Here is a 24,696-nt window from a genome sequence, read left to right as displayed (position 1 = left end):
TGTCCATCCCTTCAATTCCCATCACAGCGCTGTACCACTGCGCCCCGTCCAGGATCGTGAAACGATGTTAAAAATTCCTCTTGTCTACAATGAGAACGATTCTGCGAGTGACAGATACTGCGCCTTTCCTTTCCTGTTGACGAATTATAGAACGCCGGTGAACTTTAATGCGACAAAGGGCGTGCAATGTACCGTTACAACATGTCATGACGTCACAAAGCGGTTCATGCATATAAAGGCTCACCCGACCGGGTACCGCCGCTTGCGGCGGAGGCTACCCTGCCACAAATTTTTTATCTGTTATAGGCCGTCATTGCACCCGCCACCGTTTCGGTGGTGGACGACGGCTGTTGTTGCGGCGCGCGTCTTTCTCTCCCTCTTCCTTTTCTTTCTGTTCTATTTTCTCTTCTGTCTGCACGAGGCAGCGGAGGTGGCTCAGCTAAATAGCCTGTAGCAGGCCCGTGCATTTTCTTTTCCTTCTTCCAAGAGCCACAACAACAACGTCTGTACGCACTTTCATTTGCAGCTTCCTCGAACACTGCACCACACAGCAAACAGAAGCAGACCCAAATGTCTAGAAGGCGTTAGTGTGTGAAATTGATTTCCAAAATAGAAAATGCGCAGTATCTGTCACAATTCTCCGCGGACGCATGTCATCATCATCATCATCATCAGCCTGATTATACCCACTGCAGGGCGAAGGCCTCTCCCATATTTCTCCATTTAACCCGGTTCTGTGCTAGCTGCATCCACTTGACCCCTGCGAACTTCTTAATCTCATCCGCCCACCTAACTTTCTGCCGCCCCCTGCTACGCTTTCCTTCCCTTGGAATCCAGTTTGTTACCCTCAGCGACCATCGGTTATCCTCTCTTCGCACTACATGTCCTGCCCATGTCCATTTCTTCCTCTTAATTTCCACTAGCATGTCGGTAACTTGAGTTATTTCTCTGACCCACTCTGCACGCTGCCTATGTTACCCCTACCATTTTTCGTTCCATAGCCCTCTGGGTTGTCCTCAACTTAAGTAGAACTCTCTTGGTTAGCCTCCACGTTTCAGCCCCATAGGTGAGTACAGGCAAGATGCAACTGTTGTATACTTTCCTCTTGAGCGACACCGGTAAGCTGCTAGTCATAATCTGCGAGTGCTTGCCAAATACACTCCATCACAATCTTATTCTTGTTATTTCCTTTTCATGGTCCGGATCTGCGGTTACTACCTGTCCTAAGTAGACGCATGTACCACGCCGTAAAGGAAGGGAGGAATGGGAAACAGTAGTCATCCTCATTACTCGGACCATCATTCACAGCCACATTCGCAACAAATGCGTAGCAGAATGCCGCATTCAGGCATTCGCCTTTCACCACTTAAGTCGCCAGAGTGTCTTGTAAGTTTTAAAGGCCTTAATACTGCACTAAACCCTCGTCGCTTCTTATTTATCGGAATCTCACTCTAGTGAAATCAAGAACGAAGGGAATCTTATCAGCGTATGTCCGGCGAATACGCACAGGTTTCTATGTGTAAAAAAGATAGCACTTCCGCACCTGCCATTTGCAAAGTTTGTCCATAACTTAATGATATTCCTGCTGAAAGGAACATCTTTTCTGCATCCGGCGTTGAAGTCAAACGGTCTCCCGAACACAAAAGTCAAGTCGTCTCCGTGTGTCATGCCAAACCAAGGCTGTCTCTTGATGCAGGCGGACACGTAATTCATCCTATAAACGTAGATGCGATTTCCACTTTTAGACTTAGAAGTGCTATTAGCGATCTTACGCGCTGTCTCGTAGGTGCCGCAAATGATTCGCTCGTCTCCGACGATATCAACTAGAGCTTGCCGTAATCCGTCGTAGTCGAAATCTCCAATGCTTTCCATATACATCTTTTGGAGCCTTAATATATCTGATAGAGGCAGTTTACTTATGTAAAAATTTGCCAGATAGCGCACCATTTCAACTTTGTTGATTTTACGCGGTGGAAGAATCGACGAAAATGTGTCGCTGAAGTACTTGTACAGAAAAACACTTCCTTCATTAGCTAAATGTCCCATTATGACGTCTTTGTCTCCCGGATAAACAGCGGTACTGGGGTTCACGGGTAGAAATTCGTCCCCGAAAATTGGTAGAAACTGGCTAATTATTTGTTCAGTGGCTGTCTTTTCGATTGAAGTGAGTAGGCTTGCGTTTACACTACGAAGGCAGGATACAGTCGTAGACGCCTTTTTGGTTTCGTTCTCACTGCCTTTGCGGCAGCCGAAAATCCTAGCAAATTTGTTACTCTTCTCGAACATTTCTTGTTTGTCTTCCTTTGCCCCCTGGTTGGTTGAGGAGCCACTGTGCACAATTGCTCGCTTGAATAAGTTCTTGCTTCCAGGAGATAAGAGATGGAAATTGACTGAAGCGCCGCCAGCGCTAAACCCTAACAGAGACTTCTTTTGGGTTCCCGCCGAAGTCAGCGATGTTGTCTTGTACCCACTGCAGAGCAAGCACCTGGTCGTGGAACAGCTGGTTCCCGGGAGCCTCATCGGTCCCGTCATAAAGGAGTCCATATGACTGAAGTCTAATAATGAGAAAAATATTTTATAATTAGCAAAATAACGAAACAGCCGTCTGTAGTTAATTGTCAGTTTACTGGTTAATTACCAGCTTTTGGCATTTGCTGATGAAATATTATTATGTACACATAAGGCTTTCTGCAGTAAAGCATTTACTAATTATATAAATATCCAAATTGCTCAAACTTCCTCATGCTTAATTCTTCTGACGCTTTTCATCTAAAAGATATTTAGACCTTTAATTTGCGCCAGCCCGACAGCAAACAACTTCCTCAATGCTGGTGCTTCCATTAGTTTTTTGACTTCTAAAGCTGACGTTCCTATATCGCAAAACAAATGTTATATAATCGGAATAATAAATCTCACCCCAAGTTTTTGACTTCCTCAAATTTATTTGTGTCCCATTAGTTCCTAATAAAATATCAACGACCTACCTTATAATATCGAGTCCGAAATTTGCCTATGAGGTGACGATTGTGCCATATATCGACCAATAACTAATCACGCAGATACTTTACGCCTGCAAAGTGCTAACAAAGTGCTAGCATGGTGTGACCATCGGTGCATGATGCTCAATGTAAGTCTTTCCAGCTATCCTTCCACCGCCCCCGTAACTATATCGCTTCCTACTTATTATATTAACAATATCCCTGTTTCCCTTTCTGACGCCTGCAAATTCCGAGGTGTCCATATATCCAATGATTTAAACTTGACACGTCATGTTAACAGCATCACTAACTCAGCCAACCAGCTGCTGAGCTATTTATGTCGCAATCTGGCACTTGCACCTTCTTTTCTTAAATTACTTGCCTACAAGACCATAATTCGTCCGCAACTAGAATATGCTAGCACTATTTTCAACCCTCATCGCAGTAACCTAATACCATTCCTCGAATTTATTCAGAACTGCGCCGCTAGATTCTTTTTATCAGAGTATTCTTACAGAAGCAGTACTAAAACATTAAAAGCACAGCTTAGCCTTACCCCCTATCCTCTCATCTGCTCATCTCATTATTTTTCATAAATTTTATCACTCATTGATTCCTGATAACGGTGTTATCAGATCACTCTACCGCTATTCTCGCAATACCCACCCCAACGCTGTGTATCTTCCGCGCAAGCGCACTGTAAAATACCAAGACTCATTTTTCGTTCCCATTGCCAATGATTGGAATCACCTGCCTGACTATACTGCCACCATCAGTGACCGGCCACGGTTCAAATCTTCAATCGAAGCCCAGCTTTCAAGCCTTCCCTCATAAATATACCTATTTTGCAATGTTTGCCCACCCTTCATGTAATGTCCGGGTAAGGAACCTTCGAGGTATTATAATAATAATAATAATAATAATAATAATAATAATAATAATAATAATAATAATAATATAACGATAATAATAATAATAATAATAATAATAATATAATAATAATAATAATAATAATAATAATAATAATAATAATAATAATAATAATAATAATAATAATAATAATAATAATAATAATAATCAATCAATCAATCAATCAATCTTTATTTAATGTGCGCAGGAACAACCATGTGGTCTTTGTGCTGCAGCACAAAAAAAAAAATGAAAAAGCACAAACATGTTTACACACACAGAGAGAACACAAAAAAAAGAAATAAATAATACATGAAATGAAACTGAGACGAAAAGTATCACGGAAATTAAGCAAACAATGAGTATCATCACTTATATACACAGTGAGAGAATTTTTTAGCACACCAGGAAATAAAGAAAAAAAAAAAGAACGGTAGGTAGAAGAGGAAAAAAAAAAAAAAAACAGATGACTGACATTGATTATAGTAATATAGAAATATACATAAAATAAACAACCATTCCAGGCGCAACAAGTGCATGGTACTTAAAACACAGGCTAGAAATACAGAATAATACAATAAAGAAGTAAAATTGAACAAGGGACAGTAAGATTCGAATATAAAGTTTAAAGTTGAAATAGAAGCAAGAAACGGATAAAAAGTAGTTCAAGATACAGACAGCATTGAACAGGAGAAAAAGCAAAAAGTGAAGTAAATACAATTTAAGGCTAGAAAGTGGGAGTTATATGTGATAAAGTACTATTTAGAATACAACGCTACGAACATCCAATGTAAATGAACAGAGCGAGTTTTGGAAGATGTCAAGGTGAGGACAAAAAGAGTTAAATAACCACTGCATCCTGTCCAGAGGGGAGTGGGAATGAAGAGGAGAAACCTGAAATGGTCTGAATTCCCTCATGCTCTTTCGCGGAACGCGCAGTAGGATGTACTCTAAGAGCTGAGGGCACATAATGTGGCCATGAAGGAGTTTGTACAGAAATATGATATCAGGTCTGATACGACGGCAGTGAAGGGAAGGAAGATTCAGTTGGGCGCTCCTGGTGGAGCGAGAGGGGGAAGTTACAAAAGGAAAGCGATAATGAAATATCCGTAAAAATTTTTTTTGTACTCTGTCAACCTTGTCCAAGTTCGATTTGCAAGTGCCATTCCAAACAACCGACGCATACTCCAAGACCGGGAGGCATATGGACAGGTACAGTTTTAGGAACGGAAGTGGAGTATGGAACTCTCTCGAAAGTCTGCAAACGAATCCGAGTGTGCGCATAGCCCGCTGAGCAATGCGTTTAGTGTGAGAGGAGAAGCTGAGGGTGCGGTCAAAAAGTACACCAAGGTCATTAATTTCATCAACCCTATCCAACAGCACAGAATTGACAGAATAATGGTAGAGAAAGCTATGTGTTTTACGAGTAAAGGACACAACCCTAGTTTTGGAAGAATTGAGGGTAAGTCGATTCATCGCACACCAATCAGAAAAAGCAGATATGTCCGATTGCAACAACACGCAATCTTGAAAAGAATGTATTACCTTGAATATTTTTATATCATCAGCATAAAGAAGAAACGAGGAGTTCTTTATCGCCGCGGAAACATCATTAATAAAAACGGAGAAGAGAAGCGGGCCTAGTACTGAACCTTGAGGAACTCCACTCGTTGCAGGGTAAACGAAAGAAGTCTGTCCATTGACACTGACAAAGCAGAAGCGATCAAGGAGATAGTGGCGTAGGAGGGCTACGAGAGAGACTTCAACGCCAGAGAGTAGAAGTTTTTCAAGAAGTAGTGAGTGAGTAACAACGTCGAAAGCTTTGCTCATATCACAGTACACAGTGTCAACCTGACCCCTCTGAAGGACTGCTGCAGAGGCATACGTCATAAACGTGACTAGGTTGGTGGAAGTAGAGCGACCCGACATGAAGCCATGTTGATTCGGTACTATGATATGTTTGAGATGGAAGAAAAGTACGCTGTGCAAAGCTAATTCGAAAAGCTTAGAGGTTGCACATAGAAGAGAAATCGGACGATAATTGGAAACATCAGTTTTGTTTCCAGACTTGAAGACAGGAAACACGCGTGCCATTTTCCACACGCGAGGAAAGGCAGCATTTTTTAAACAGTTATTAAATATGGCAGTCAGTACTGGTACGAAGATATAACTGAAGGCTTTTATTATGGCAGCTGGAATGCCATCAGGTCCAGGAGACAAAGATGGTCTCAGACGCTTAAGACTCTCAGTTATCAACTCCTCGTCAAAGAGAATGGAATTAGATAGTGCACCAGATGGGAGGCAAACGGAATCACAATGTGGATGTTTGTAAACGGAGGAAAAATGTTGTGCAAAACTGTCGGCAACATCCCGAATTTCCGAACCCTGAGAGTCAACTAAGCTGATACTTAAATCTGATTTAATGGAACGCTTGCGAACGTAACGCCAGAACTGACTAGGACGATTTGAGGCATACCTCTCTAAAGACTCAAGATAGGAGTCGTAGTCCCGCTTGTATAAGCGTTTGCAAAGAGAACGCACACGGCGAAACTCATCTGCCCAATTGTGAAACCCAGGGCGTTTCGCTTTACGATGGGCCCGTTCCTTGAGCTTTAACGCCGTTATTAGTTCCCTTGAAAACCAGGAAGGGAACTTCCTACGCGTAGGAGTATGCAAAGGTATGTACCGACGCATACCATCAAGAACTATTTCTGTAAAGCGACTGACTTGTCCATCTGAATCATTAATGTCATTTAAAAGGGACCAGTCGACGGAAGAGAAGAAATTGAAAAGACCGACATAATCACCACGTGCATACGCGAAACGGGGCGAATTCCCCACCCGATCTGAGTTAGTAGAAGGTGAGGCAGAGACAGCAGTAGTAACTAGAAGCGGAGGGTGAAATTTGTCACAGCGAGTCAGCGGTATGTCCGAACTCGAGACTCGAACACTTTCAAAATTCGATAGACAGATGTCAAGAATATTACCGCAACAGTTTTCAATGAAATTGTGTTGCTGCAAAGAGTTAAAGGCTATGAAATCAAGTAGAGAGTTACACTTACTTAATATGTAATGATTGTTGTGAGAAGAAATAAGTGAGTTCCAGTTGATACCAGGAGTATTAAAATCACCTAAAATAAGAAGTTTGTGTTTGCTATGACGGGTTATAACATGTTCGATTGAGAGCAGAACATCATCATAGGCTGAAGGAGGTAGATTCGGAGGAATGTAGAAAGCTGCAAGTAAAAGTTTTTCATAATAATAATAATAATAATAATAATAATAATAATAATAAAAGTCGTTTTACTAAGCCGAAGCTCTGTCTTGCTATCATGCCCCTTTATTAAGTAGTTCGAAACAAATTACTAGTTCATAAGCGGGCGCGTACTAGAATGAGGATCCTGTGCTAATTTGTTCACTTTTTAGAGAGAGGTCTATCTCTGCAGCAGCGGATATTCTACAGAACTTGCTTTACAACTCTCTTCGCTAAACGTCATTGTGATTCGGTAAATCGCATATTGAGGTCATATTACTCAGCCTTATGGCTTTTTTTGTGAATTGGTTAATATTAAAGAATTTATAAGCAACAAAGAAAGGTTACCTGTAGGCAATGTTCACAACAACAACATTCCCCAGAGCAGCCAAGTTTCCGCCGTCATCCAACCACATGGCGGCAGATCCTTGCACATAACTTCCGCCATGTATCCAAGCAATCACTGGAAGCCGTTTCTCCTTGCCCAACACGGGTGTCCATATATTTAGGTACAGGCAGTCTTCACTTTTTGGTCGTTCTGAAATTGAACGCGGTATTATAACTGCTCTATTTTTCTGTGTGGACTGAAAATGGAAACTTAATTTCCACTGTTCATTTTTTTTCAGCTTCCTCACGCTGCGAAACCAAATTATTGCGTGTTTTGGGTGTATTTTTTAATTGCTCAAGTCATTTTTTATTTTAACAGCAAAAGATTGGAACTGTTTGCCTGCCGAAGCTGTGACTCATCTCGAGAACGCGCGCTTCATATCATTCAATGAAAATATAACTTGATGTAAGCCCACCCCTCATGTAATGCCTCTCGTGGGCCTTTGAGGTACTAATAAATAAAAAAAATACTATTTTACCTGAAATACATCTGTCTCGCAAGTAATCCCTAATATAAATGGTTGAAAAGAGGCTTCGCTCATTATATTTTTCCTGAAAAGCTTGCGAAGAAGGCATAGACTTTACACTGCACAAGTGTGCGGATGTTGCATGTTAAAGTTAGGACTCAATATTTTTAAACACAGACCTATGACAAGCAGAAGCCTCGCAATTTTTAGATTTACTGCTCGTATTTGACTGTTCCAAATACACACATACTTCCAGAGACATACACCAAAAATTAGGCTACCGAAGCCGCTTTCATACTGTTGCTGTAAGTACAATTCATGACACTTACACCAAATAGTCATTTTGAAAGTTTTCTTCCAAACAGTTCGGCATTAAGACGTGCTGCAATAATTCGGCTGACAGCCTTTATAACATCAGTCAAGCGTGTTATTTTTATGTGCAGCTCTTCAGCTACTCATTCCTACCCTCAAGAACGTCGCCATCGGCGTCGGCGAAGCTGGTGGGTAACAAATAATAACCTTGGTTACCACCTTATGACAGTTGGCACTGACCAACCTGAGGCTCAAAGTTTCGCTCGATATCCTGCAACCCACTACTATAATCTGATACATAGACACCTGACAGCGTTGGGCTTACTGAGGGACCCTTCAATTTGTCGCGCTCAGTACCTTAAGGCCTAGCTTGAGTGTAACAAAGATAGCTAGTACGGGTGCTCACCCTAACCCTAGCGCTTAACGCTGTTATGCAGCAAACACTGTGAACGGCACTTCTAAGGCACGTGAGGATTATGGTGGGCATTGACGCAAGAAAACTTGAAGTGTAAGTTGGAAAGACGAGTATCCAGTGGGAGTGAGCGTTGTGAGCGAGATATCACCAGCATGCCTCTGGCATGTCCGAGCTGTCAGGCAGCATGGATGGCTGACATGGCAATGGTAAAATTTCTACTATAGCGGGATGCTGCCAATTCGGAAGTTATGAGATTGAACACTGACACGGAGATCAAGTTCGGGAACCTTGCACCTCCAGTCAGAGAGTTAACCCCAAAGCCATGCAATGATGCTAAAACAGATTGGTTAAATGGGAGCTTTATATCGATTAGGGAGGAATTTCACACAATGTGGCCAATTATGCCTACACTACTTACGTTTGAGAGGAAGTTTGAAATAGCAGGCGGATAAATTGGGAGTTTATTGATTTACAGCTTAGCATGTTTTATAGAGGGGAAAGTAAATGAGGAAAGAAGCCGTAGAAGGGGCCATTTTCTTGGTCGCTTGAAGCGATTAAAGGTTCTGCTTAAGGAATACGCTCATTATCCTTAATTACATATCTAAGCGCAGCAGTAACGCGCTCGCCCAAAAAGTGGTGAAAACGCAGCAACGGCGCCTGCACATGGGATTAAATGGCTCCTTCAAAATAACAACCTAAAAAATGACAGACCGCTAATTGGAAACACTGTAGGGAAAGATCGAACAGTTCATATATTACCACATGGCATCGATCGGTTGTGCTCCTCCTTGAAAGACGATGACGAGATAACAAAGTGCAAGTGTGGTGGGGCGCGTGTTGAAAAACTTAATTTTTAATGGGCCTTTTTGGTGATGAGACAGTAATAGGCGTGGTGGCGTGGAGTGTATGGCTCTCAGTGGCTTGCGGCGATCAGTCCAATAGTGCTGACATTTTCACCCGTGATCAACTTCGGACCACCCGTGGCCTGCAGGTCCTTCTACGCGAGTTCCGTCTACAACTGCAAACTCCCGTGGACAAAAAGCTCGCCACAACGACCATCCATACCGCTTATCTGCCGAATGCTGCAAGTGCCCCACTTGTCGCTTGGTCGTCACGTATGCGAAGATATTTTTTATAGTGACCCTTTTGAGGCCGCCGAAGATAGGCTTCATCGCTATGCATGTGTCGCCGCCTACGAGTCGATCGACTGCCGTAAGTTGTGGAACGTAAATGAGTTTATGGAATCAGCCAAGACGTGGTTTGTAACCATGGATGAGTCGGTCCTAACGACTTGCCAGGAATTTGGTAATGATCGAAATTCGGATACGTGAAGTTGCTCACTGACTACAAAACAACTGCTGTGGTTTTCTTTTCTCTAAAAGTGGTGGTTAAGTGGATAAGACTCTCGATTGCTGGTCAGGAGCATTCGAGTTCGAACATGACACCTGCGACTGCGTTTCGATGGAGGAAAAACGGAGAGATGTCCGTATGATCTGCGATTTCATTGTATGTTGAAGATCCCCGGATATTCTAAATTACTCCTAAGCTCTGCACTGCGGTACCTCAATCTTTCTTTTTTCGCTTCCACATTACTTTCTTTCCATGTGGTGCGGTTCACGTGCCCACAAAGAAAATGTGACTGATACTCTGCTTTTAATTTCCCGGAAACGAATATAACACCTAAACCACGTCATAAAGAAAGGGAGCACGGTGGGCTTGAAAGAGAAAAATGCCGTAATGGAGTCCCATCCACTGCATCATAGGTTTTACTGCGGTGATAAGGCATATGATGCTGCGGCCGGAGGCTCCGGACAGGCCACCGTTGGAAACTGATTCTGGCAACGTATGACTCTAGTACCCTACCAGTGCCCCTCTTCGGGGAACAAGCGATCATGAAATTGGGTTTAATAGAGCTTATAGTGCGATTAGGAGGTCAAATTGTGCATATACTCTACTCAATGGTAACCATATATTGTGCTATTGAGGTCTACCGGACAAACGAAAATTGGGATTATAATTTCTTGCCAATAACCATATAGCTGGTGCCATATATATATATATATATATATATATATATATATATATATATATATATATATATATATATATATATATATATATATATATATATATATATTCTATGTCATTGTTGAGCCAGCGGCAGGCGTCGTACTTTAGCTTTTTATGCACTGTAAACTGAAGGCTGTACAGGCCTACGTGAGTACGTGCAGTCATGATGACCAGGAAATAGAAAGCATCTACGAAGGTTAGCAATCGGAAATGGGTAAGTAAAAACACAGTATACTTTACTGATGGGCGACTGCAATGACAACGTAGGCAAAAAGTAGGCTGGAGACCAAACTATGGGTGACTACGGAATTAGGTCGAGGAATAGTAGCGGGAGTTATTAGTTGAATTCAAAGATGTCAATAGCTTGAAAATCATGAGTACCTTCTACTGGAAACGGACACGAACGGGAGGGTGGCATGGGAAAGCCATAACGGGGAGACTAAAATTTAAATTTATCGCATATTCGTTGTAAACCTGAAATCAGAATGTAGTGGTAATCGGATCGGTTCGACGGAATGACAACAGGGTGGTAAGGTCTTAAATTAACCTGTATTTGAAGAAAAAACAAAACAGACTGGCAAGGAAGAAGTTCATCAAAAATCCGATGTAATAGAGAACGCGGAATTCAGGTACAAATCCTTGTGTACAAATCCAAAAAGGTACAAATACTTGTGAAATAAAAGACCGTCCTAAAGGCACTCATAAACATACTACGCACACCATTTCCAACAAAACCCACTTAATAAAATATGAATTATTAGCAGAATGAAACGAATATGGGAGAGGCCTTTGCCATGCAGTGGGTACAGTCAGGCTGATGGCGATAGTGATGGTGATGAAACTATCATAAAAAAAGCGTTCCGAGTTTAATATTATTTACCTAACCTTTCTTATATCATAACTTTCAGCCAACATTGGTCACTGCAGGCAAAAGGCGTATACCATATCTCATTTTTTACACTGAATTCGGCTATCTATGGCGTCTTTACCCATGCAGACCTCCTAACGAAATCCTTCGCCTGGGATTGTGTCGCCCTGCCATGTTGGTACCCTATTGTGAACTAGAAATGCCTATTTTGATCGAACCCATAACGCCGAACAACCTGCTCAATTGATCAAAAATTAATTCATCAAAAGAGATCAAAGGGAGTGGCAGCTGCCGGCCATCTAGGGGTGGGAACATAGGAGACCTAGCAATTTGCGGCGGAGGCTTCTTGTCATTGGTGCATCTGTATCTATTGCTTCACCGCTTTGTCGTAGGCGGATAACGGCTGCTACGATGCAACAGTGAAGGCTCAGATAGAACCAGTTGTGAGGGCCGTTAGTTTTTTTTTCCTTCTTTCTCTAGTCGATTATGTTTTGTTTCAATGTAAAGACTTTTACGGAGGACGTGAAAATATGTATTCTGCTAATCGATGCATTCTAATGCGGTAAAACATCCCTATCCTGACCCATTAGCTATTTTTCACTTGAGAGGCTTACAATATACTGGATAATCACTGCATGACTCTCTAGTGTTAAGATCTCACAAAGTTTTGTAAGCAGTCCAGGCCATCTGACGGTAAAGTGATTGAATAACCACTATTTTCGAAAGACATCAGTCATGTGACATTTTCGAAAGGCAGTAATGTGACTGTCAGGCGAATTAATGGCGATATCAGCGCTCACTAAATTGTGCTGATCATCATATTGGCTTTCACGTGACTTGATAAAGTAGCTTTCTGTAAGTCACTTTGGTAACCTGACTTTCAGCTGGCTTAATTGCACTATCGCCTTTTAGACAGTCATTTTGGTCATGTGACTATCAAGTGACGATGGTGTCGTAAAGTTTTGTGAGTCATCCTGGACATTTGAATCTGTAATGCAATTTGATGACTTCACTTTTTCGAAAGTCATCGCAGTCAAAGAACTGCACGCGACTTTATGACGATGTCAACACTTTCTTTTCTAGACAGACTTGGTGACTGTCAATGTTTTTCAACTTCTCGTGGTCATTTGATTTTCTTACGTTGCCATTTATTGCGACGTAGTTAACAGTATGCAGAAGTGGTCCCTGTATTATAAGTGTGTGATGAAACTAAAGACTTCACCACATTTTGCTAGTCACCATTTTTATAAGACTATAATATGAATTAGTTGCGTCATAGGTAACTAGTTTGGAATTACTACGAGATTATAATTTAGAACTCGTACTAGTTTGGTTTCGTTTTGTGTGTGGGGTATAACGCCCCAAAGTGACTCATGCTATAAGAGACGTCATGCTTGAAGACGCCGGAAATTTAGACCACCTGGGGTTTTTTAACGTGCACTGACATCGCACAACACTTGGTCGCCTTGCTATTCGCCTCCACCGAAAAGCAGCCGCCGAGGTTCGGATTCGAACCCTCATCCTTAGGCATAATAGTGGAGTGTCCTAACCACTGCGCCACCCCGGCGGAACTTTTACCAGTAATAAGACATTAATAATGCACCATCCACCCTTTGTTTGTCATAGTTGTCATGGCACCATAAGGTATGAATTCGTGACATTGTCACTACCCTCACACCCTTCACCTCGTGTCTCACGCTCTCATTACTAGCGCTTTTCGCTGATAAATTTTGCAGGCAGTCAATGCAGACAACTTCAGTGTCACATTTAGCGTTTTGTGAGCCAATAACACTCTCGTCGTTGTGACTAAGTTTATACTAATGGGGTCGCTTTATCCTGGGATGTACTTTAGTGCAGCAGACACTGTCAACTGTGACTTGCGAAGCATTTCCATAGACTATGTTTTAGCAGGTGCAAATGCATACCAGGCGATCTTCTGCCCCTAAAGATATGCCTCAGCGTAAAGAGGCAGATGAGTTTCTCATCATTCTTCTTAAGGACGATTACTCTTTTGATGTAAATGACGTTACTTATTTCTTATTTCTTTTAATGTATTAGTTACATTCAACAAAATCTATTTAGTTTTTCTTCTTGCTCATGTTGAATAATAAGAAAATTTCCAAGCTGTTTTCAAAGACAGAGCTAAGATAGCTTATCAGTTTTCTGGTGAAAAGAGCATTCGTCCTTATATAAATTTTCGGTAAATAAATAGCGTTGCAATCTAGGACTTGTGATTTTTTGTTTGACTCTAGTTATCCGTATTATGCAGCCTAAGTATTCCATATTTGTTTTTGTTTTTGTCGGCCTGTTTATATTTTTAGAACGCAGCAGTATTAGCTTACTACATTCCGCATTTCATCCACCAAGAGTTAATACTATGCAAAGATTGAAAAAAAAAATTACATACACAAATTTTTTCTTTCCTTTTCAAAAGCGCAACGCAAAGCGAATCGGGAACTTACCGTATGGTATCCAGACTATGTCTATCGGGTCGAAGACATTGGCCTGCATACACGAAGGGGGATACTCTGTTGCGTACAGAACGTTTTCCCCCCAAGGCTTCACCGGCTGCGGCTTCCTGTACCTAAGCTCACCAATCGGTGGCTCAGCGAATGGAACGCCGGTGAAGGCATACACCTTAGTTCCTTGTGCAGCGCGCTGCACCTTGCCGCGTATCTTACCGAGACGTGAGTGAACGAGTGGGCCATTCTCACGGCCTGCAGCAACACATCCTGATTGCTCGAAAGCCGCAAACACTAAGAACAGCGAGAAAACTGTAAGAAACAAGATATTCCGAAAGCACGCTACCATCTTTGCTAGAAGCAATGATCGGTTGCTTTGTGCCGCCGAGCGAGTTTGTGAGGATAGGTTCTAAATCCGCGTCCACATACATCTGTCCAGAAATAGGACAGAGAACGGATCATGGAAAACTAACAGCTGTGTGTGCTTGTATAGCGTAGACTTGGAAAAAAGAGGCAGACATCAAAGCCCGCATTGTCGCTCGTTTGTCCTTGTTTATGGGGGTGCAAAGAGCAGGTGCTGTTTCGCATGGCCACCCCCGACTTAAAGTATATAGGCTCTGGAGAACTAGTTTCATGGCACTATTGTCGCACAAGCGGCTGCCAAAACTTATTTCCGTTAGACTAATATTCAGCCCGCATACTAACAATATAATATGAATTTTACTCTGTAGGTTATGCATCGCGTGCGAGACTAATATTCAGCCCGCATACTAACAATATAATATGAAATTTACTCTGTAGGTTATGCATTGCGTGCGGGTGTCAGTGGTTACGAAGTTTAGGGGAAAACACGCCTTTGCAACCCTACTCTTCTTTTTTATAAACAACAAGGTGTCATCAAAATTATGATGAATGTAATTTGATGTTTTGGTACTGTGTACTGAATACGGGTCTTATATAATTGGCGCTTACTTTTATAGAACAAAATATTAGTCTAACCTTGGGAATCATATCCTTGTTTCACCAGCCTATAGGGTGAACCAAGTCGTGTTTAGGTTTTGCACGAAATTGGAATATAAAAATGATATGCATGCTATTTGAACTGTAATTGGTATTAAAAAGTGTTCTTTTTACAGCTATAGTCGAAAAATGAATGTAGATTAGGGCGCGTATTAAAAAACGCCCCAATTTACCAACCAGACGTCAGAAGAAAGGATTATCTTCATTGTCTTTTTAGCTGGTCACAAAAACATTTTATCGTTGTCAGCATTTTTCCTTTCCATTATTTTGCACAAATGTGAAGAAAGTGTATGCTATTCAGGAATTTGAACATTTTCTGTTCAGAAACGCAGAAAATTGCAAATATATATAGTAATCGCGCAAATGATAAAATAGTAAATATTCCATTCCCAATTCAAAGTATGTACTTTATTTCTTTAAAAATCATGTTACCACTGCTGTACACAATATAACAGCCACTCTCGCCTTAGTGATTAATAACAATATACACATACTCATGAAACTTAAGTACGAAACATGTATATTGTTACGGACGAGCAACGAAGAAGAAGCGGGCAGTGGCGCGGGCAGGAGCGCTCGCGCTAGGCCCGCTAACAGATCCATTAAACGCCATCTCACGGTCATCTAACATCGTCTCCCCTGTTCTCTGTTCTCCTGCTTTCATCGGCTTGCCGCATAGTAAAAATACTATTGCTACAATTTTGTCGTGATACAAAATAGTACCAGCCCTGTTTCGTCTGCATGTTTTGACTGCGCATTTAATGAATATAATCATATTTTGGTAGGGAAACTAAGTTCCTTTCTGTATTCATTGAAATATATATATTAGACTTCTTTGTCTCTTTATGGGAAGATTCAAGCCTGCGGCAAGAGTTTTACGTTTTCCTTCTTATTTAAAAACCTGCGAGAAATACATCGAGGGTGGACTGTGAATTTGCTTAAACTGGAATATGCATCCTAGCGCAGGATTTGTACTACCCGATGCAGGTATAGCCTTTGGCGAACTCTGTAGAAATGACATACCCTAGTTATGCTTATTATTTTACTATGGCGCATGGTTGCACGTCCCAAATAAAGCCGTCCAGCAAAGTATGTAGAATAACCGCGGTCTGCAACATGCTGGGAAAATATCGAAAGTGTACAAAAAGGCAGTTGAAAACCTAATTATTTGCTTTCTCTTCGTTTAGTATTTAGAAGTGACATTTCTTGCATTCTTTTTTCCTTAAATACGGACGAGCAAGGTTGTTTATTCTGTGAGGAGAGCTTTCCTAAGCGAGCATTTATGAATCGGTAAACGACAAGAAATCCAGGTCAACAAACTTTAACATTTGTATTTTTCATTTCGTACCTCATTAGCACTTAAGAACTTTTGGTATCAGATTCAAATTCGATGCCCACAGACTTCAATTTCAAAATTAAACCTTTCACCGAAATTCCTTGTCCAAATAGTTTACCAGAGAGTTTTGTTTGTAAATTCATTTGATTACTTAGCTCTGTTAACCAAATGACAAACACATTCGTATTAAATGATTTTCTCTTTCAGGTCTGGTCTTAAATAAAAAGGCTTTACCGTAGAGCGTCGATAGGATCTGCCGGGTATACACTAAGTCTAAACCAAGCGTAAATTTTTGACCATGTTCTGCGAATATTTTATTTCTTCCTTTTTTTTCTATGGCCATTATTTACTTCAGTACCAATGTATAGTTGCAACGAGTTTCTGGTTTTATATTGCGATGGAATCTAGCTGTTTTGCTGATAATTGTATAATGTCAGTTATTGAGATAACAATTACATTACGAGTGTTTTTGTCCCGCCGGGGTGTCTCAGTGGTTACGGTGCTCGACTACTGTTCCCAAGGATGCAGGACCGAATTCCGGCCTCGACGGCCGCTTTTCGATGCAGGCGAAAAGCAAGGCGCCCATGTTATGTGCGATGGCAGTGCACGTTAAAGAACACCAGGTGGTCGAAATTTTCGGAGTCGTCCACTACGGCGTCTCTCATTGCCTGAGTTGCTTTAAGACGTTAATCCCCGCAAAAACCAAAGCCAAACCAATGTTTTCAGGTTTCCTAGTTTTTATTCCAGTACGGTCGAACGAAGTGGTACACAACCTTTTTAGGGATATTTCATATTTACCAATTCGAAACATTACGGGAACCGTTAAACACTGCATGACTAGAGAAGTGTGAAGAAATAGCGACCTGTACTCTTGACTAATAATGAAAAGCGCTGCTATAACGCCAACGCGCGCGAACTGCTTAGGCATAGGTGCACGTAAATTCAAGAGAGATTCCGGTGGATGCTGCATGGCACCTCACTGGACACTTCAAAGCAGAATATAAACTGCAACACGCGCTTCGGTAATCACTGATTGACAACTTTCATATTACCTAAAGTGCACGGAACACATGTGTCTTCAATACACAAGGGGGTAACAAAACGTTTACTGCACGCATAGGTTCTAAACTTCTGACATGGCTTGTTTGGTTACCCCTGATGATTGTTTGGTTTCAGTCAACAACCCTTAGAGCCCCTTCGAGCCAAATTATAAAGTTAGACAGCAGGAGTGCAGTGCATTTCGACCTGTAAGTTAAGCGTATTTTCATGTGTTTTGTGATGCACTATCACTCAAACGGGAGCAAAGAAAGGTAGTTCAGGCGGTGTATTTATTGAAAAGCAAAACGCTATGAATACACTAGCGCGTTTTTAGCATTTTCAGGTGACAACCTTGCTTCGGACACACATGTCTTTCTGGTGAAATGTTTAGGAGAATTCCCCAAGTGGAGTATATATGTATTTCCCCGGATCAGGAGACATTTTTCTTTAACAAGTCGGTAACGACTTGAACGAGCGAGCGTACAATTAAGGGCGGAATTCATAACCGCCCATGCCATCGCAAGGCATTATTTTTTGGTTACCGAGTAGTTCGCTTCTGCTTTGGTTAGGATCCTGCTGGCGTAAGCAATTATGTTTCAACACCATCCTGGCGCTGCACTAAAATAGCACCTATACCCTCGTTGCTGGCACCTGTCTTAAGCAGTGAAGGAAGGTCATCATCAAAGTGCGCCAGGACAGGTGGTATCTGTAGGCGTCTCCGGAGACCATTAAAAGTTTGGTGCTACTCTTCACCCCAGCGAAGAACAGCATTGTCGCGTGTCATTGAAGTTATTGGCCAGACAGTTTGTGAGAAGCCAACAATAAATAGGCGGCAATAGACGCAAAGATCCAGGAACTCAAACTCAAGCGATTGACATTGGCTTACCTCTTTAGCGGCGTGCTAAAGCAGCGGGTCGCGGTCCCCTCCTGATCGTGGGCGACGTTAACGCTCCCAGTCAGCTGTGGGGATATCGCAAGGAGGAGTCGCGCGGACGTTAGCTGGCCGAACTTGCGTCCACGTTGAGCCTCATCCTCCATACTGACTCCGTCCACCCAACATGGTTAGGAAACTCCGTGACACGGGATACTTGTCCGGATTTAACCTTCACTCGCAACATGAGATGGAGACTGGTGACCACTGCATCCTTAACACTGAAATACACACATACCCGCTCAAACGTCCTACAACACAAGCCCGTATCTCAGATTGGACGAAATTCAGGCAAAATTTCGTTTCACTTGATAATACACCCATTTCTGAGCAGGGCTCCTCAATAGCTGCTGACACCCCTTCGCTCGCATGAAACACAGATCCAGCTCTCAGAGGCGGTCACAGACGTGGATAACCACCTCCTACACATCTGGAAGCCCGTTGAAGCTTCGTCCGCCGTTGGCGACGACAGAAACAAAACAGAAAGCCTAAAGCTCGAATTGCCGAGCTCACCCAGAAAGCGGCTGTGTATGCGAAGCCTGGACAGTTATATTCAATGCGACTACAAGCTGGATCTCCCAGATATGTAGCAGTACGTTTGCTGAACCTGGATAAAGGCGAACAGCTATCTGCATGACTACGTTGTTGTATTTGAAGTACTTGTACATATTGCGAAGCAAGACAAGATAGAGAAACGACGTATTATTTCGTACTGCTGCAGTATGTCACTACAGCCTCTAAATAGTGTTGTAGGCACTTCATTTCAAGTGCCGTAAAGGGGCCACGGCACCTGTAGGTTAAGGTCTCGGTTATTTTTGCGAGAAGGCGTGGGGCAGAAAGGCTGCAGCATGAGTATAGACAGGATCGTTTTGTATTTTAAGAAATGCTGCCGTGTGTGTGCAATTGCATTTTGTAACTTTAGCTTCAGCAAGAGGCAGATTGGGTTGTTGTTTTTTTTAAATTGAAATGCTTGAAGTTAAGCAGTAATTTTCGCACGTCTGTGTCTTGTTCTAAGCAATTCGGCTCATGCTAGTTCCCGTATTATTGTATGTTTGTTTATCTGTGTTCATGTACGTGTGTGCTAGCCTAGACTTATATTTGGTGATCAAGATAACAGCGGGATCTTGTGGACGCAGACACTCAGATCACTTTAGAAGCATGCACGTTATTGGCTGTGTCTTTTGACAGCTGGATCCATCCAACCAAGAATTGCGTTTTGGTTGTTATTACAAAGGAAGGTAAATTTCTCTGCGTCTAGATTTACGTTCTTCATCGCATGAACATTTTCTTTTTGCGCATCTTGTGACTGGGTGCCTAGATGGTAGTTTCTGACATCTTGATAGCGCCGCATTTGTTATTGCTTTTGCGCTCACTATAGTTTTGACAGGCAGTGACAGATTTTTCCCAGCACGATGATGGTGCTGCCCAGACAAAGGCAAGTCTCCTTGTCGAAATGGGGGTTCAGCTCGCGAACGAAGGCTCCCCTACAACCCTTGCTCAGTGCTCTTTCATGATGGCAGCGTTTGGGCGAGTTGGTTAGACATGTTAAACCTGGAAAGCGCATAAAAAATTCACGGACAACAGCAAGAGACAGACACACAGGCGCTCGTGTGTCTGTCTCTTGCTGTTGTCCGTGTGTTTTTTATGTGCTTTCCTGGTTTAACAGCTCTTTCATGCCGTGGACATATTCTTTCGGTTGTTCTACATTTATTTTTATGGGTCACATAATATGTTGAGTTACCTTTCTTTTTTTCTTAATATTTTGCTTGAAATAGATTATTACAGTGCAGTAGTGATAGGGGCAAGGAAGACTGATGCAAGCAAAAGCACTAACAACGCAGTTTATAGACTTAAAACGGCATATAGAGCCACCAGTTCCAAGACAATACAAAGATATGAAACAACAAACACGCCATGCAACTATTACATGATTACTTTGTTGTTCCAGTACTTCCCTGTAATGTTCAACATGTTGATGGGCATTTAAGAACAACCCTTTTCCACTCAAGTGCATGGACGGCATGTTAACGCAGTTAAAAAAATTTGAGATGGCCTGAGCTTCAGCCATTGGTCTTGTGTTAGTGTCGCAGCATTTGTGCAGAACAGCTGTTCTTTTAAAGGCAGGTGCGAGCATTTAAAGCGTTGAGCATCCTGCCATAGCTGCATAAATCTGCCAGGTCTCTAAATATCCAAAACCTCGAAGTTGTATCGTACGCCTCTCTCCATATAGAAGAAAAAAGCTAGACCACAGTGTGGATGTAGAAGCTTTCCTGTGTTTTTGAGGCACACTAGCACTGATTGGCCACTTCTTTACCGTCCTTCTTTAAACCCACACTGATCAATATATTGAAATTTATTGGATTCTAAAGCTACGGTTTGTCTGACGCTTAAAACACTTAAATTTTCCTAAATAGATGGTGAGAGCTATGGACCTATAACTGACAGACGAGATCGACGCCTTTATGGTATTAAAAAAAAGATGCGATAAAAGCTTTGTATGATACATCTGGCAGTTGTTATACGACCCATGGGTTATTAAAACGTTTGATAGTGTCTCTACAGGGGATTGGGGTAGATGATTGAGCATTTCGTAGTAAATTGATTCAGGACCGGGTGTGGCCTGTTTAAAGCAGCTAGGGCTATTTTGACTTCTTTCAGTGTAATTAACGTATTATGTGATTCATTTGTACCAGCATTTGTTGGGAGTGTGTTTCTCGGTTGTGGTCTTGTATTTTTATAATTGTTCAGTGCAGTTTGATAAACCGGAATCTTTAAATAAATGTTCCCCTAGTCTATATACCTGTTTTTTTTATCTTTCTTATTATCTATTTTATCTTTATCTTTATCATTGTCGCCGAGCGGGCAGACAATGCCAACCACATAAGACTGGGGACAAGTCTTGTCCCATACTCATAGAACGAGTAGCACGCATGCGGCAGAGAACGGACTACGCAGAAACCTAAGAAACGTGGTTTGAACGCGGGCGAGAGGGAGGCCGAATTTCCTTACTTTCTATCTTTTCTTTGCCGTTGCCACAAATTGCAACGGCAAACGACCATTACCGATCTCTTACTTAGTCCCCGCTTAAAAGACGAGAGCTGCTTAACAACACCAATTTCATTTCTTTCCTCCAAATTCAAACACACCTTCCTTTCGGTTCTCGGCAATGGAGTGCCCTCCGACATCTATCTATCTTACTTTCTATTTCCAAAAACAAACGCAGCTCTCCCCGAAAACCTACATTACACTCGCCTTCCCTCTCGCCCCCCAAACCACTTAACCACGCACACGGATGGCGCCTTGCCAAATTATTTCAAATTTCAATATTATCTTTCTCTAAATTCCTTCCCAATAATGGATATTCGGATCGTCTCCCGGATCATGTCGTTTCCCCTCGTTTTCTATCGCCTCTTTTACAATTGGCACTTTTCAATCAATCAATAATTAACACATTATTTAAATTCTTATTCGGCTTCAAAATTTTAAAATGAGTTCACAATTCTCTTTTTCAATTATTCAGGTCAATTTAGATCACTCTAAAAACGCTACACCTATACTAATAGACAGATTAAAAGAGGCCGACATAGATTTCGCATTAATTTCAGATCCATACACGAGGGGAAACGACATACCGGGGATTCCATCAGATTGGTTACTATTCAAGGCGCCATCCAATCCAAGAACAGCAATTATTGTAAACACAACACGCTACGATATATTCCCATTGTTCGCCTCACCAAACGTAACATCAATCAAATGCTCACAAGCAACGGCATCATTTACACTTACATCAGCTTATGCTCCACCACACAACCCTATGACTCCTACACTCGACACCATACGACACACACTCATCTCAACGGAGGGGATACCGGCGGTATTGGCGGGCGATTTTAACGCCAAACATACCGCCTGGGGTCCGGAGCTGTGCGATGCCAGAGGAGGAGAGTTCCTCGGCTTCGTAATGAGCTCCGGCCTGGTCATCTTGAACGACCCACAATCCCCTCCAACATACTCAACAAGTTACACTGACAGTTGGTTAGACTTCACATTAGCTTCACCTACACTCGTCAGGGCAGGTTACACTTGGACAGTTACAGACACCAGAACATTATCCGAACACAAACACATTGAAATTCGGTTTGGTCAACCGACTCACGCAAAACAACGGAGACTAACATACAGAGGCACTACACGATTACTAAATGCACTCTCTACATCACACTACATGGATGCCGTTGTTCGAGCAAATTTGAATTCTCAGGTGGCATTGGACTTAATAATTACTAAATTTCAATTCTTATTCGATCATTTTAGGAAGAAAAATTTAACAACAACTCGTCCGACTTCCCGATTTCAAATTAATAATTCGAACGATTGGTGGACGACCGATCTGACTGTCGAGCGTTCTAGGGTGCGCGCCATGAGAAGGCGCTATCAAAGATCTTCGGAATTCCAAATTCGCAAATTTTACGGTGAAATTTACTACACCGAATTGGCAAAGTATCGATCCCAAGTATCGGAAGCCCGTAATTCGTACCTAAGAGAATTGGCAAGACAATCAATCAAATCAGGCATATTCGGGCGACCGTATAAATTGCTTTCAAAAAACAATCAGCACCCGTCGTTTTACCTCCCATCGAAAAACCGGACGGCTCATTAACATCTTCTGTGCTGTAAACAGCACAGACGCTGTTAGATAGTCAGGTTGCGTCGGATGCACCTCAAATTGATAGCGACGCTCACAGGGCGATGCGTATCAGGGTTGCCAGCCCGTCCCTAGGTGGACCGGACGACGTCCCATTCACACCTGGCGAGGTAGACATGGCGGTCTCCCGAGTCAGGTTGGGAACGGCGTCCGGGTTGGACGGCATAACACCGCGCGTTGTACGCGAACTCTGGATGCGTCGTCCAAATTTCTACCTTTTTATATTTAATGCGTCCCTGAAACTGGGCCATTTTCCAATGGCTTGGCGGAAGGGACGCATTATTTTCTTGCCAAAGCCAGGTCGGCCTCCGGAGATATCCACATCTTATAGGCCAATTGTCATGAATTCGGCACTCGGCAAAGTGCTCGAGCGTTTGCTATACGGTCGTCTATACCACTTCCTATCGCGAGAAAATTTACTTCATCCGCATCAATTCGGATTCACGCGACAGCGCGGAGCTGTCCAAGCTCTACACACGCTCGTCACTAAATCACGAGGCATGCGGAATAGCGGCCTACACGCACTGCTGATTTCCATCGATTTCCGCGGCGCGTTCGACAGCGTGTGGCACCCTTTGGTCCTGAGTTCTCTCGGTGACTGGGGGTGCCCGAGAAATCTCTGCGCACTGCTCCGGTCATTCCTATCTGACCGAGAGGTGGTTTTCCGCTCCCATGCGGGAAACGCGGTCGCGCGTCCCACCTTAGGCAGCCCGCAGGGTTCTCCGTTGTCGCCGCTGCTTTGGAATATAGTGGTGCGCGGTTTACTCGATCTGCCGATGCCAGAGGGTGTGTCGGTGCAGGCCTACGCGGATGACGTAGTCATCCTTGTGCCTGCATCTGGCCGTAAAGCACTAACGGATTTGGCAGAGAATGCACTCGGTAGAGTGGCAACATGGGCGGAGAAGGCGAGAGTGACCATTTCAAGGGAGAAGACGGTGTGCGTCCTTATTTCTCCCCCAAGGGGTGGAATGGGGCGCACATTACCTGTGGTACGCCTCGGCGGAGTGCGCTTGCAATTCAAGCCCTCCGTCAGGATACTAGGCGTCGTCTTCGACAGGACTCTCTCCTTCATACCCCATGGTGACCTTCTCAAGGAGAAATCCGAGTTGCTTGCTGCGCGCCTCAGTGTTTTCATGCGCCTTAGCGGCACACCGGCACCGCAGCACAGAAGAGTATTGTACCAACAGGTCGTTCTTCCGTCCCTCGCATATGCGTCCCCTGTCTGGTGGACTGATACTCCCCATTCAGGGTTACGTGCTCGGCTGCTTTCTGTGCAGCGTGCCCCGTTATTAGCATTAACGGGAGCATATTCAACGACGAGCACAAGGGCGCTCCAAATTCTAATGCATGCGCCGCCGCTCGCATTGGACCTTGACAGGTTCAATGCAGAGTTCGCGCTGTTCATGCAGAGATTGGACGTCGATTTCGGACGAACCCATCGCGCATCGGAGGTGGAGACACCTTTTGACGATTCGCTCGTGCACCCGGCAGAGGTCATTTCGTTTGCGCACGTTCGTCTGGACAGGGACGGCGCGTAGGCCG

At 42.9% G+C, this 24,696-nt stretch overlaps 1 pseudogene; it reads right to left on the bottom strand.

Annotated features, from left to right (window-relative positions):
* Window positions 1-516: 516 nt before the first annotated feature.
* Window positions 517-23,320, bottom strand: LOC146173958 (acetylcholinesterase-1-like; annotated as a pseudogene).
* Window positions 23,321-24,696: the final 1,376 nt, after the last annotated feature.

This window comes from Amblyomma maculatum, chromosome 11 (assembly GCF_055883805.1).
Source record: "Amblyomma maculatum isolate TAMU_Amacu chromosome 11, ASM5588380v1, whole genome shotgun sequence".
Taxonomy (NCBI): Eukaryota; Metazoa; Arthropoda; class Arachnida; order Ixodida; family Ixodidae; genus Amblyomma; species Amblyomma maculatum.
Note: the sequence above shows the minus strand (reverse complement) of the source record. Positions and strands in the feature narration are given on the sequence as shown.